The following is a 16020-nucleotide window of genomic DNA, read 5'->3' as shown; positions in this document are numbered from 1 at the left end:
ACCGGCAAAAATCCAATCATCAATGATCAACATGAAGATGGGTGCAAAAACAAGATTTGGGATCCGGGAATATATGAGGATCAATTTTAGGAGCTCATATCTTGGGAAGAATCTCACCCAAGCTTGGTGGAAATGGTTGGAAATTCTGACAACCAATTGAGGAGCAAGCATTCTTGGAGGATCAAGGATGAATTCAAGCACAAGCCACCATAACAAGGACCTTCCCAAATGTCCAACTTAAGGACTTAAACTAAAAGTGCTAGGTGGGAGACACCCCACCATGGTAAACTCTTTCCACTCTCTTTTAGATTTGGTTAATAAGTGATTGGAGTTGCCATTGTAGGTAGTTTTTGTTATTTTCTATACTCTTATGCATTTTGCTTTTATTGATAGGTTGTTTGTTGCATTCATGTTTTGATTAGTCTAGTTATTGTTGAATTGCATTTTGCTTATAGTATAAGTTTTGTTTTTAGTATGTTTGAAAATTTTTCAAAAACCAAAAAGATTTGTTGTTAAATTTGATTTTTGATTGTTCTAGAATGCTTATAAATTAGGAGAATGCCCTGTTTTTCAAAAAAAAAAAAAAATCGGGCATCGGCGCCCAAGCGCGCAGTGCGCGTGCGTGCCGCTGTGGTTTCACAACCCTAGTACTAAAACCCGAGAGTTGTGCCCACTTTATGCCTACTTTGTGCCAGGCGATGCGCGCGTAAGCACGCATGGCGCACGCGCACCGATTGTCCCTGTCGCATCCGCGCCCAAGCACGCATGGCGCGCGCGCGGATTGTTTTTGCTGCATCCGTGCCCAAGCATGCATGGCGCACGCGCGTGGATGGTACCTGCTGCATCCGTGCATAAGCACGCATGGCGCATATGCACGGATTTGCACCCTGTTTTTCTCCTTTCTCCTTCTTTCTTCTTTTCTTCTTCTTTCTTTATACTTTTTTTTCTTTTTCTTCTTCTTCCTCTCTTGAAAATTTAAAAAAAAAAAAAATAAAGTAAAATAAAATTTTTATTTTCTTCCATTTCTCTTATTGCATTTGTTTATTTTCATTCATTGCATCTTAATTTTGTTTTTATAGCTTATTCTTATTTTATTTTCTAAGTTTCTTATTTTAATAATGGTGTTGGATTCTTATATTCAATTGTCGAGAATTTCTTGGTTAATCTTGGTGCTTTGTGACTTGTTTGGCATTAATCGTAATACTTGCTCTACACACAAGATTAGTTCTTTAGTTCTTCCTTTCTCATGATCCCTTGTTTTTGTACCTCATCATCATTGAGTTAGGATGTGACCAAATACTCTCATGCTTATCACTAATCTTGTTTGTGTCAATTGTTGATTAAACTTGATGCAACATGCTCTTCATGTCATGTACCCATGCTTTAACTTGTTCTTGCATCAAGTATTAGTTAATATGCCTTTGCTTGAATTGCTTTCTCACTTATATGTTGTAGCTACCATATAGTTGAGAACCATACTTTTATTTGGCATTAGCCCCCGCCTATGTTCTAATTGCTTTCATATCTTTGTTGTAGGCTTAATTTTCTTTTTTTTTTCTTTCCTTTTAGGTTGGCCACCAAGAAGGAAAGGAATGAGAAAGCTTCAAAATGGGGCAACAAACAAGTTCACTCACACAACCTTTTGAAGGAGTTCATCAATTGTAGCAACCCGTCCACCTTGCTCTTCTTTGCATGCACCGAGGACGGTGCAAATTTCTAAGTGTGGGGAGGTCGTTCGACCGATCTCCATGGGTAACAATTTCTTTTTTTCAACACTCCTTTGCTAGTTAGTTGTTGTATTGCATAATAGGTTGCATGTTAGTTAAAATTTGTACATATTTCACCATTTTTTTTGTTAGGACTACTTGGTTAGGGTGATGATTTCTTTTCCAAGAAACTGTTTTTAGGGCACCCTACCAATTTTAAAAAAATTTTTTTTGTTGAACTTGCTTGAAGAATATATTTTGGAACATGGTTTTTGAGCTAAGAACACAAGCATATGAGTTTTGAGCCCAATTGTGTGGTTACATCATATAACCATTTATTTTCATTCTTGTGTACATTATTCTCTTTCTATAATTGTAATCTTTGATTTGTTTGATTCTTTATGTCCATTATTCCATGTATACATGCATTTATATGATTGAGGCCATCATTTCATTTAGCTCACTTACCCAAATAGCCTACCCTTCATCAACCATTGTTAGCTAAATTTGAGCCTATTGAATCCCTTTTGTTCTTAATTATAGCACATCACTACCCCTAAGTGAAAAATAATAAATATCCTTAATTTGGATCTTTGATTAGTTTAGGCTAGTGAGGGTGTGTATCATTTGGGTATGGGAAACTTGGGACATTGGTTGAGAGAAAAGTGTGTTCTTGTGTTTCTATTGAAGATTTTTGGGAATTGGATACATATTCATGCACTATATGTAAAACCATATGCATTGATACGTTTGTATATACTTTGAAAAAAAATTTACAAAAGAAAGAAAAAAATGTATATATATAAAAAGAAAAAAAATATAGAAAAAAAAGAGAAATAAAAAGGGGACAAAAATGCCGCAAAGTAAAGTTCAATAAAAGTCAACGCATATGTGTGGTGAATTAAAAAGAATGCATGAGTATGTGAAAAAGTGGGAATCATGGGTAGCTAGGTACTATATTAGAATTGTATAGGTTGTTATATGTGTTTGGTGAGAGCTTAGGCTAATCAAAGATACAAATTTCAAGCTCACTTGACCATATGCATCCTTACCTTTACCCTAGCCCCATTACAACCAATGAACAAGTCCTCATGATAAATGTATACATGCATTGAATAATTGTTGATTGTTAGATGAAAAACAAATCTTAGAAAGCATGAGTAGAAGAGAATTGAGTGAATCAACCCTATACACTTGAGTAACTAGAGCGGATACACTTCTGGTGAGGGTTCGATGCTCAATTCCTTGTTCCCGGCTTTCATGAGCTTTCTTCTTGCAAGTCTACTTGTACTTCAATTTGATATTTGAATTGGTAGAGTTTGTGAGCCGTCATATGACCTTTGCCCTACTTGCTTATATATGTTCTTGGAGATTGATTTACTTTTAACCAAGCAGATAGAGTCATATTGCATTTAGTTGCATGCATGTAGATAGGTGCATATAGTTTATTTGCATTGAATAAATGTTCATACCCTTTTCTTGCCTTCTTTATTCTTAGCATGAGGACATGCTTGGTTTAAGTGTGGGGAGATTTGATAAACCCCAATTTTGTAGTTTATCTTGTGCTTATTTTGGGGGATTTTATCACTCTTTCCCACATTTATTCAATGAAATAGCATGGTTTTGCAATTCTCCCTTGATTTGTGCTTAAAAGTGAAAACATGCTTTTTAGGCCCTAAAATTGGTGATTTTAATTCACTTTAATTCCATTTGATGCCTTGATGTGTTTGTTGAGTGATTTCATGTTCATAAGGCAAGTATTGGATGGAAGAAGTGAGGAGAAAAGCATGCAAATTGGGAGAACTCATGAAGAAATGAAGGAACCGTAAAGCTGTCAAGCCCGACCTCTTCGCACTCAATCAACCATAACTTGAGCTACAGAGGTCCAAATGAGGCGGTTCTAGTTGCGTTGAAAAGATAACATTCGGGACTTCGAAATGATATAAAATTTGCCATATGTTACTGATGCGTGCAGAAATTAGCGAATTAAAAATTATTAAAATATATACGTTGCAAGTATAGTTCTTAATTCGCCAGAAATCCGCCTATCAATTTAGAAAGGTGTCACAGAAAATTGAATTTAAAATACTGGGAATATGAATCCCAGGTCGTCTCCCAACGAGTTGCAGAAAAGTGTGCTATTTTATTAATCAGATGTTTTCAGAAAGGGTTGAATTGAGCAAACAGAAAATTTATTTGGTGAATTTGAATAGTGTAAATAAAGGCCTTGACTGGGAATTGATTATTTGGAATTCCTATTATTGTTGGAATGCTCTCAGGATTAATTGACAATTGAAGGTTGTCCTGTTTAGTTATCCTTCGCTAGGTGAAGGAAAGTCAAACAAGTTGGAATGCCACGTCCGTTCACAAGTTGCAATCCACTTAATTAAAAGGGATTGGTGTCAGTGATTAGGAGGCAATCCAACCATAAACCCAATTACAATTTTTCTTTCAAGCCTTCCAACTCAAGGGTTCCTTTCAATCAATTCCCCATCAAGTTAGGGAACTACTCACTCATTGTGAATGTAGAATTCATAGCATATAAAAAGGAATTAAAGGAAGACATTGGAAATAAAAATCGAAATAGTCAATTAAAAATAAAGGTGATCCTTGTATTAAATAATCCTAAAAATATTTCAATGGTAAAATTAACAAAGCAAAGAACATGGAAGAGGAAGCCAAGTAAAGAAAACGAACTAGAATGACAAAGTCTTGATGAGGTAATAACTCTTCTCAGTGTTCCAATGCCAAAAAGCTAAGTGAAAATTAAATCCTAAGAACTATGAACGTGTAGAGAGAAAACCTAGAGGAGGAGTAAAACTAGATCTAAAAACTAAAACTATGTAGAATGAATGTTGTCTTTGGTTTCTGCATGTTCTTTGGCTCTAGTCTGCTGTTCTAGGCCGAAAACTGGGTCAAAATAGGGCCCGAAATCGCCCCCAGCGAATCTGCAAATTATGCAGATCGCGCACGTCACGATTATAAATTTAGATCTAGTTTTGAGAGAGGTTCTCTCCTCTCTCTCTCTTAGGATTTAGGACTTCTCTTAGTTTTAGAAGTGACTCTCAATCCCAGGTTCTTTATTTTTATTTATTCTTCCAATTTAGTTTATGAACTCTTCATGTTAGATTATAATTTCCCTTATTAATGTTATTTGAGGTATTTCAATTCATGATTGCTTTCTTTAATTTATGTTATTGTTGCTTTACATCTGAAGGCATTTTTATTCCAGCAAATTTACTTTTTCCTCTTTTGGTCTTGGTTAAGAAAGCAGTAACTCAGGAGTTATCTTATCTCAACATAATTGATAACTGTTATCTTTTCTAATTGAACTGAGCTTCAATAATCCTACCTTTTTCTTAGGAAATAAATAGGATTCGAAGATCAAACTAATTAGTCCCTTGACTTTCCTTTACTTTAGTAAAGGTTGACTAAGTGGAATTAAGATTCAACTTTCATTGTTGTTGATAAGAATAACTAAGCCTGGACTTCCAATTTCTCAGACCTTGCCAAAAGTTTGCTTTACAGTATTTATTTATTTTAATTGCTATTTAAATCATTTGTCATATTTGTTCCTCATTCTTAAAACCCCGAACTTACAATCTCCATAACCAATAATAAGAACATACTTTCCTGCAGTTCCTTGAGAAGACGACCCGAGGTTTAAATACTCGGTTATCAATTTAAAAGGGGTTTGTTACTTGTGACAACCAAAACGTTTGTATGAAAGGGCTTTTGAAGGTTTAGAAACTATACTTGCAACGAGGATTATTTGCAAATTTCTAGACCACGCAAAAGTTCTCTCATCAAAACTAGGTAGGGATACATGTATGGTCAAGTGAGCTTATAAATTGAATCTTTAAATAACCCAAGCTTCAACCCAACCTATATAACTTGCATAACCTTAGAATTCATACCTAACTACCCAGAATTCCCTTTTATGTTCCATACTCATGTATCAACTTTTTATTTTAATTTTATCATATGTGCATTGATTTTTGAATTCTTAATTCAGCATTGGGGTAATTTTGTCCCCTTATTTATTGATTGATTTTTTTTTGAACATAGAAACATAAAAATAAACATAGCTTATCAATGCACATAGATTTTTGATTCTTATAGTTTCACATGAGTAGGTATCCAAATTCCCATTAAATTATCATGACACATTCCCTTAATAACTTTTGTTCCCACAATTTCCCATACTTAACTAGCACACACAATTCTATCTTAAGCTAACCAAAGATTCAATTTGGGATATACAATTGTTTTTCCGCTTAAGGCTAGTAATGTGGTGAAATATAGAACAAATGGGATTTAAAGGCTCAAAGTGGTTAACAAAGGTAATTAAAAGGGTAGGCTTAATTTGGATAAGTAAGCTAAACAAATGTTGGCCTCAATCATATGCAAGCATATAAATATAATAAACATTGGATATATAAGATGAAACAAAATATAGATTACAATCATAGAGAAGTAAACACACAAGAATAAAATAATTATGGTTAGATAATGTAACCATGCACAAAGGCTCAAATCTTCACAGGTTGTGTGTTCTTTAGCTCAAAAATCATGTTCCAAATACAACTTCAAGCAGATTTATCATAAAAATGTGAAAAATTAGTGAAATTTTGTTCTAAAGATAGAGTCTTAGAAGAAACTTATTGTCTTTTCAATCAAGTAGAGCATGCATGCAACTAACCTATTACTATGCAATTTATCCTATTCTATAAAAGAAAGAAAATCTAACTAAATATCCTAATTTATTGGTGCTAGAGAAGAGAAATTACCTCCGGAAGTTAGGTACTGACCGACCTCCCCACACTTAAGGTTTTGCACCGTCCTCGGTGCCATCTGTCAGGAACATGGGTGGGCTGGTAGCAGTATCTCCACAGTTGGGGCCATCATGGCTCCCTGTGCTGGTAAAAGAAGTGGAGTCTGGGGTGTCTGAGTCCTTGAAGTGTCCCTTGAGTAGCTCCTTGAGGTGTTTGAATCGGCGCTCGTTACAGCGCTCTCTTAACTTCGCTTTCTGTTCTTGCTGATCCAATCTTTTGATTATCTGCTGGAGCAGTTCATCTGTTGTAGGTGCTTGTGGTGTTGAAGAAGGAATATCTTTAACTGGAGCAGTGGGAAAGCTCGTAGTGGCTGCTGGAAGTTTGAGGTACTTCCCATTGGGGACATACTGATCATCCCGTGGAAGCATGGCTTTGGTGTCTCCAGTTCTGTAGGAAACTCCGGCTGCTGAGACAAGATCTGAGACCAAGGCGGGAAAAGGTAAGTTGCCCGCAATTTGTACGTGTCCCATGGCATTCCGGATATGTCTTGGTAGATTCAGAGGCTGGTCTGTAAGGATGCACCATAGTAGAACGGCCATGTCCGCTGTGAAGGAGGACACGTGAGTGCTCGGAAAGACATAATGGGACATGATCTGTGCCCATACGCGAGCCTCCAAGGTAAGTGCTGAAGCCAATATACCCTTAGGGCGGGTACGATGGTATCCGTAGATCCAACGGCTGCAAGGTAGTGCGATATCTCTGAGAACAGCTTCCCAATCAAATTGGTACATCTGGCGCTTGAGTGCAGCTTTTTGGAAGGCGTCCATTCCTTCTTGAATAGGGGGAAGACCCAAAGCTTGTTGAATAGCCTCTTCTGTAATGGGGACTTGCTTCTGACGGACAAAAACAGACTGCAGGGTAGGCAGGTAGAAGTTAGAGTAGAACTCGACTACCCAAGAAAGATTGACCTGCTTCTGTTGTCTCTGTAGAAAACCCTATTGTCTTCGTTCAATTTGCGGCTCAACAAAAGTAGCAATATTGGGCGGGAGGATAAGAAGGTGTTCGTTGTTGTAACTCCTTTAAGCCAGAATAGGGAACATCTACTCACAGTAGCGATTTGGAAATCGCGCAGTGTCCTTTGCTGGAAAGGCTTTCTCCTTTTCATCAACCTTGATAATCCTCTTAACTCTTTTTGTTGAGGGCTTGACTGCAGTTGAGGAAGGCTCTGCCACTAGTGCTCTTTTAGTTCCTCTTCTTGCTGGTGGTTTGGGAGTAGCTTTCTCTTTTCCTTTCTTGGTGGCCATCCTGAAAAAGGGAAGAGAAAGTAAATTAAATTTAAAGAGATATATAGCAATGAAGAGAACGAAAAAGGATGGTTACAAATGCACATTAAAAGGTAAATGATGTCAACACACGCTCATGAGTACACGTGAAAGATCATTAATGGAAAATAGTTAGTGCATATAATGATAAGTGAATGCAAGGTGTTTATTGGCATGCCGGCAAAGGGCATGAGTAGCATAGACCAAGCATTACTTTGTAACAAACCATCACGTTTGTATTGACAATTAAATTCAATTTATATAATAGTAAAGGGAATTTGTGAAAAGCAAGCATTGAATATTAGAATAACATAGAGAAGTGCATAATGCCATATGGGCTTTTTCACAAACACATAGCATGCAAGGTAAATAAAGTATGGAAAGTATTAAAGTGAACATGCAAGTAACCCTTTAAAGAAAATAATATATAATTGTCAAGCAATTTGCAACAATCCACAAGCATATAAGGAAGAATAATGACTCAAATAAAATTCTAACACCATGTAAAAAAGAAAGAAGAAGAAAGAAAATATGAATAATGAAAAGAAAAAGAAAAGAAAAGAAAAGAACATATAAAATAAGAAGAATGATAGAAAAGAAAAGGGTGAAAACTTGTTATTTTATCCTTATTGATGCACGGAAAACTTGTCTCATAACAAATCTCCCTTCGGCAAGTGTACCGAATTTGTCGTCAAGTAAAAACTCACAATAGAGTGAGGTCAAATCCCACAGGGATTGATTGATCAAGAAACTTTAATTAGAGGAATGTTCTATTTGAGCGAATTAGAATTTGAGTTGAGAAGTGCAGAAAATAAAATGGCAGGAAAGTAAATGGCAGAAAAAGTAAATGCTAGAATTAAAGAACTGAAAGTAAATGACTGAAAGTAAATTGCAGAATTGTAAATGGGAATGGGGGAATTGCTCATAAGAGTAAATAACTGAAATTAAAGAGAATGGGTAAGATCAGAAATGGGGAGTTCATTGGGCTTAGGAGATGTTGCATTCTCTGGATCAATTTCATTTTCATCTCTTCCTCAATCAATGCACTCATTGATCTCCTTGGCAATCTTAAGTGATTGAATTACAATTTCTTGTAATTCAATCTCTCAAATCTTGATCAATAGCCAATTCCTTGGTCAATTGCTCATGAGAAGAGATGAAGTATGGTCACTGATTATACCACATGCATTTCCTAAATCAAGTGTTCAGAGGATTATAGTCACATATCCATCCAAACCCAATTTGGTCCAGCATGAGAAAGCATTTCTAGCTTGATCTCTTCATTCCTCTTTCAAGGTTCAGAAGAGATCCAAGTATGAATAGCTTCTTTTCCAAGATAACTATCCAATTGGATGAAGATCGAAAGCTTTCAAGTAAAATCAAGAGAAAAGATAGAAGAAGAATAATGAAAACTAGTATTGATCCATCAAATTACAACAGAGCTCCCTAACCCAATGAAAGGGGTTTAGTTGTTCATAGCTCTAGAAAATGAAAACAAAGATGGAGAATACATAATGAAACTAGAAGTGCAGAGAATACAGAGAGTAATTCTATGCCCAGAGGCTCCCTATAATTTCCAACTCTCTCAAATAATTCAAAGCTACTCCTATATATACTACTCTTCTACTCTTCTAGTTGTTTCTTCAAGTCTTGGGTCTGGGCCTTTGGATCTTGAGTTTGAAGCAGTTATCTTCTTCATTGGGCTTGGCTTTACTTGCAGAGAGAAAGTGTGAAGTGGGCAGAGACTTTAGCTCAGGACGTTAGTGGTGTTAACGTTTAGTGAAAATATGGGTTCGAGAACGTTAGTGACATTCAACTTTTTAACTAACGTTCCTTACCCAAGTAAGAGCCACGTTAACCTCAACGTTAGTGGCACAAACGTTGCCACTAACGTTGCCTCTTTGTCCTTCGCACACGTTATTGGGACTCAACTTTCCCAATAACGTTGAGAGGCCTCCCCCTTCCCAACGTTAGAGTCCACGTTAACTTAGTTAACGTGGCTCTTTTAAGGTAGGTTTTCCAACCTTCGAGAACGTTAGTGACACTTAACATTGTCACTAACGTTCCAATGTGTCCCTTAGCTCCCACGTTAGAGTCCATGTTAACTAGGTTAACGTGGCTTCTAACGTGGCTTATGCTAGCCATCTCCAACGTTAGTGACAAAGTTGAGTGTCACTAACGTTGGTTCAACATTCCCTTATCCACGTTAGCTTCCACGTTAACTAAGTTAACGTGGGAGTTAACGTGGCTCATGGTGGCATGTGTGGGCTCCTTCCAACGTTAGTGACAATGTTGGGTGTCACTAACGTTGGCGTCACCTCCCTTCCTCACGTTAGCTTCCACGTTAATTAGGTTAACGTGGGAGTTAACGTGGCGTAGTGTGACTTGGCCAACGTTAGTGATAATGTTGGATGTCACTAACGTTGGCTTCCCCCCTTTCTTCTTAACGTTAGAGGCCACGTTAACTAAGTTAACGTGGACTCTAACGTGGCCACTCATGATCTTGGTCCAACGTTAGTGATAATGTTAAGTGTCACTAACGTTGGCTCCATTTCTTTACTTCCACGTTAGAGTTCACGTTAACTTAGTTAACGTGACTCTTAACGTAGGCAATGATGGCTTCGAGAGCGTTATTGGCAACCACTTTTCTCATTAACTTTGCAAGTTACTCCCATTCCACGTTAGTGTTAACGTTAGTGTAACTAACATAGCCACTAATGTGGTTCTTCTTTGCTTCCTTTGTCTTGAAATCAAGCAATAAAGTGCATCAAAGTTCTAGTCCAAGTCATGGAAAATGCAACATCCAATTTGTTCTTTAATTCATGCAAAATCCTCATGAAATCATGTAAAGTGCACAATGTATGCTTGAATCAAGATGTAGGTGAATATCTACCCAAAACTAGCTTATTTCCTAAGGAAATGCATGAAACTACCCTAAAAACAGTAAAGAAAAGGTCAGTGAAACTGGCCAAAATGCCCTGGCATCACAACACCAAACTTAAAGCTTGCTTGTCCCTAAGCAAGTACTGGAACAAGAGAATGATGAATGGAATGCCAAGAGAAATAAGTCATTCTTGTGGAAGTCATGTCCCTGGTTTTATGGTGGTTTCATACATAGCAACTTAGGTTCATTCCTGGCTTTCAGACCTTTATCATGTCCTAGAATACTCACTGTGATTGCATCCCATGAGACTTTTATTCATTGATCCTTTTGTTGTTATTTTAGGGCTTATTTGTGTTCTTAGGGCTAAGTGTTCTGTGAGGGGGCAACTCTTTAAAATAAGCTTTCAGCCAACACTCCCGAACCAGTTGGTTCAAGGTGCTAGGTGTTGAAGCACCCCTAAGGACTTACTTGCTCAAGTCTCTCCCCCATACATACACACCACAAGCATATAGTTTATTTATTTTCTTTTCTTGAGACCTTGGTGTCCAGCACCTCTTTGGGTTACTAAATGCTCTGTAGTGAGGGTTACTCTTGATAGTGGACTTTCAGCTGATAATCCCGAGTTAGTTAACCCAAGTTACCAAGTGATAAGGCATCCTTAAGAGCTTATTCATCCAAGTAGATCCCTCACACAGGAACACCACAGACACATGCCTCAAGATTAAAAACCATTGGTGCCTAGCCTTATTGCTTGTTCTTTTTCTTTTATTCCTCAACTTTGATTGTTCTTTCCCTTTTTCTTATTAGGATCTTCTTATTTGGCTAGTCTCATGGGGTGTATCCCAAGCATAGTATTCATGACAGATAGTTGTCCTCCCACCTTATGGTTGAACCAACTTAGCTAACTTATGATTATACCATAAACTCATGAACTTACTTCATAGTATGAACTCCTCTCTGGTCTTTAATTCTCTTTTTATTTGATTTAAAGGGACAAACATACAAGTAAGCAAAGTAAGGATGCAGTGACATAGAGACTAGCACACAGAGACCTATTCGGAAAGAAAACTTTAAAGACAGAGTTTAAAAAGTTCAACTAACATGGAAGCATGTTCTATTTCGTACAAGATATTCCTTATTTAAAACATAGAAAAAGATGGACCAAAGAAGGAACTCCATCACCTTTTACTCTTGTGGATGCCCATGCTTTCCTCCTTGTTTGTCTTCTTTGTGTCCTCTTGCATTCCCTCTCATCCGTGCCAATCTTGCTTGCTTCCAATCCTCAAGTGCCTTCCTCACTGATTCATGACTCTCTTCTACCCTTTGTCTTTCTTCTTGTGCTAATTCATCCCTCATTTTTTCATACCTTGTGATTCCTGGATGCAATATAGGCAGCTGTCCTACTAAGTAACCTAGCCTGGCTTGAGTATTTATATGATGCCCAGTCTCGCTCATGTAAACTCCTTCTGTGAATGCCCTTTGCTCATCTAATAGTTCTGCCTGTTCTATTTGTCTTCGATGCATCTCATGTATATGTGCACCTTGATGTGCTTGGATGTTGATTAGCCTCTGGATGGATTCTTGTTGCTCATTTTGCCTTTGTTCCATCCTGTGGAATATTTCACTCCATTGTTGTCCTTGACTCAGTTGCTGATCCATCATTTGCTTTTACCAATCCCCTTGTTGAGTCATCCATCTTGAGAGTGACTCCTCTTGCTGCCCCATCATCTGTAATTGAAGTTCTCTCTGTGCTCCTTGGCTTTCCAAATATTGTCGAGATAGTCCACCAATGGCCTCCTGCAATTGGTGCATATCCAAGGTGGCTGGTGCTTGCCCTTCTACGGCTTGTCCTTCTACTACTTGAGGGGCTGCCCTCTTCTCTTTTCTACCTTCTTTGTGATTTTGGGACACTCATTTTTCCTCACTTGAAATCCCAGCTCATAAATGATTTCCTTATCCACCATCCATCCGTATTGCAATGCATGGTGCAAGCTTCTAAATCTCTTTTCATCATACGGGTGTTGCTCCATAGGTTCCTTTCCCTTCCTTCTTTTAGAGCTCGAAGATGCCATGAATGAAGGTTAATGCGTGAAGTTAGCAGGGGTGTGGAAACTTTTGGTGTTTAGGGTTGAGTACAATGAAGGGAGTGAAGGGGAACCCGAAATAGAGAGGTGTGAAGAGTGGGGTATGGAACAAGGATCACTTATATAGAGAGGTTGTGAATGAATGGAGGGTGTGGATTGATGGAGTGGTTGTTTGATGGACGGTTGGAGTTGTGCATGTAGAAAGGACAAGGATAATCACTTTATGAATGAGATTGCTCGGTCTCCAAGGGTCCCATTTTTTTCAATGTTGCATGGCAACATTTTCCAATGACTTCCCTTTTTAGAACAAGTGTATAGTCCTTCCTTTTGTGGTGTCCGAACCTTCTTCCTTTAATTGTCCAATCTATCTCTTTCGATGCTCCTTTTCTTTTCCCTATAAAAATAAAATAAGAAAAATCAATATCATAAAAAGTTTTTAAACTTTTCGGCTAGAATGACAAAGAGAAGAAAAGATTTTGTTTATTCATGAACTCCAACTAACTAACTAACTGTGTATCCTTATATGCACATTGGTGGCACCATGGGGTGACACCAAACTTAGTTTGGAGCACTGTGATGAAAAGTTCTGTTCAAAGCTCCAAGACTAGCATGCTCTCAGTTGCATTCATGCTTTCTTGGCACGCTTTGAACACCAAACTTGTTCTTCACTATATACTGCAATATAAGGACTTCACCAAGTTTGGGTTGGAATTCATGAATATTGACTTATTCACTAGTAAAAGCTAATAAAACATGGGTTGCCTCCCATGAAGCGCTTCTTTAGCGTCACTAGCTTGACGTTTCTCCTTCATCAGGGAGGTTGATAATGCTTCAAGTCCTCCCCTCTTGCCATGGACTTATATCCATTGGTTGTATCAATGATCTCCACATGTTCCAAGGAGAGAACTCTGTTGATAGTGAAGACCTTAGGTAACTGAGATGGTACAGTGGGGAGATTAGGGGGGATATCTGGGAAGTAAGCTGAGATCACTTTATCTCCTGGAGAGAAGCCTTCCGTAGGGATCTTCTTATTCCTCCACCCCTTGGTACCTTCTTCTTTGTCCCTTTTGATGCTGCCTTGCTCTTGGCGACTTCTTCTTCTAAGGGAATTTTGTTGTTGTCTTCACATGCCTCTGGTGGTTTAGGTTCCTCCAGCTTCTCCTTGAGCTGTGACAATTGCTGTTTGCCTTGTTCATCATTCAGTGGGGTTCTCAAATGTGTTGGTGGTGCTTTAGTGCTTGTTTACTCTGTCAGCATCTCATTATGATCTTTGCTTGGTTCTTTGTTTTCTTGGTCTGCTTCTTGTGAGAGTTTGAAGACATTAAAGCTGAGTCGTTCATCATGGATCCTCAATATTAGCTCCCCTCGCTCCACATCTATGAGTGCTCTGGCTGTAGCTAGGAATGATCTTCCCAATATGATTGGGTGAGTGTGACTCTCTTCCACGTCCAAGATGACAAAGTCTGTGGAAAGAAAGTATTTCCCCACCTTTAACAACACGTTTTCCACCACCCCTCTTGCTTGTTTTTGATTTTTGTCAGCCAGCCTGATGACTACATCTGTAGGCAATATCTCATTGATCTGCAGCCTCTTCACCAGGGATAAGGGCATTAAGTTGATGCTTGCTCCCAAATCGCAGAGTGCTCTATCAAACATTGTTTCCCCTATGGCACAGGGGACATGAAAACTCCCTGGATCTTTTCTTTTCGTAGGCAACTGCGGTTGAATGAGGGCACTGCACTCCTTGTTCATCACTATAGTTTGGCCTCCCTTGAGTGAGCTTTTTCTGGGAAGCAGCTCCTTCATATACTTGATGTATGCAGGCATTGTTGGATAGTCTTGATGAATGATATATTCACATGCAAAGATGCAAACAAGTCAAGAAATCTTGAGTATATTCTCTTCTCCACAGCACCATTGAGCAGTTGGGGAAAAGGTGCATAGAGTCTCAGCAACTCCTATTTTGAGATTTCTGGTTCTTGGTAATCTTTTTCCCCTTCCTCTACTGAGGTTTCTTCAGGTTGTTCTGACAGCTTGCTTGGCTTGTTCTCAGTCTCCTTATCACTTATAATGACCATCTTGCAATCTTCCCATCTTACTTTCTTTGTTTTACCTCTCGGATTCTTCTCTGTGTCACTTGGGAATCCATCTGTGGGTTTGGGAATTTGCTCAGAGAGATACCCCACTTGAGATTCCAACCTCTTGATTGTGTCTCCCTGGTTCTTGAAACTGGCTCACACTTCCTTCTTGAACACCTTGTTGTCTTGAATCTCCTTGCTTATGCCTTCAAGTAGATTCTCAATCCTTGAGATTCTTTCATCAAATGATGATAGGTCAGGTTGAGGAGGGTTATTCTGGCCTTGATATGAATGTGGAGAGGTGTTGTTATGGGGGTGTTGATATGGTCTAGATGTGAAGTGTTGGGTGGCTGCATTGTTTGGATTTGGGCGTCTTTGATCAAGGCTTTGGTCTTGTTGATTTCCCCACCCAAAGTTTGGGTGATTCCTCCATCCAGGATTGTAGGTCTTGGAGTATGGATCATGGTTTTGCCTAGGTGAATTCCCAATGTAGTTGGCTTGCTCCTGACTACCCTCTGCTTCTTCATTCACTCCTTCTTGGGTTGTTGATGAAGTGGAGATTTCTGCTACTTGATTCCTTTCCATCTTCTTGGTGAGGTCAGCCAGCTGCTAGGTAATGAGCTTGTTTTGGGCCAGCAGAGCATCTATATTGTTTAGCTCTATTACTCCTCTTGTGTTCCCTCTTTCGGAAGCATAGAAGTAGTCGTTCTCTGCTACTGTTTCAATGACATCTATGGCCTCCTCAGTGGTCTTCTTCTTGTTCAAAGATCCTCCGGATGAATGGTCTACGGCCTTCTTTGACTCATAAGAGAGCCCTTCATAGAAAATGTGCAGCTGCACCAATTCATTGAACATATCGGGTGGGCACCTCCTTGTTAGGTCTTTAAACCTCTCCCATGCTTCATATAGAGTCTCACCATCTTGTTGCCTGAAAGTTTGGACCTCATCTCTCAGCCTATTGATTCGTTGAGGAGGGTAAAATCTTGCTAAGAATTTGTTCACCACATCTTTCCAAGTTGTCAAGCTCTCCCTTGGGAAAGACTCCAGCCACTTGGCTGCCTTATCCTTGAGTGAGAATGGAAATAAGAGCAGTCTATAGGCGTCAGGATGAATACCATTAGACTTCACTGTGTCACATATTCTCAGGAAGGTGGTTAGATGTTGATTGGGG

General features: G+C 38.6%; 1 non-coding gene across 1 annotated transcript; it reads left to right on the top strand.

The window, feature by feature from the left end:
- The first annotated feature begins 15699 nt into the window (after window positions 1–15699).
- LOC148562217 (small nucleolar RNA R71) lies at window positions 15700–15806 on the top strand. The gene has a single exon (XR_015886925.1). It is a non-coding gene; the product is annotated as a small nucleolar RNA R71 (small nucleolar RNA).
- The last annotated feature ends 214 nt before the right edge of the window (window positions 15807–16020 follow it).

This window comes from Arachis ipaensis, chromosome B6, assembly GCF_059453495.1.
Source record: "Arachis ipaensis isolate K30076 ecotype BB chromosome B6, ASM5945349v1, whole genome shotgun sequence".
In the NCBI taxonomy this organism is placed as follows: Eukaryota; Viridiplantae; Streptophyta; class Magnoliopsida; order Fabales; family Fabaceae; genus Arachis; species Arachis ipaensis.
This window is presented reverse-complemented; position numbering and strand designations above follow the sequence as displayed.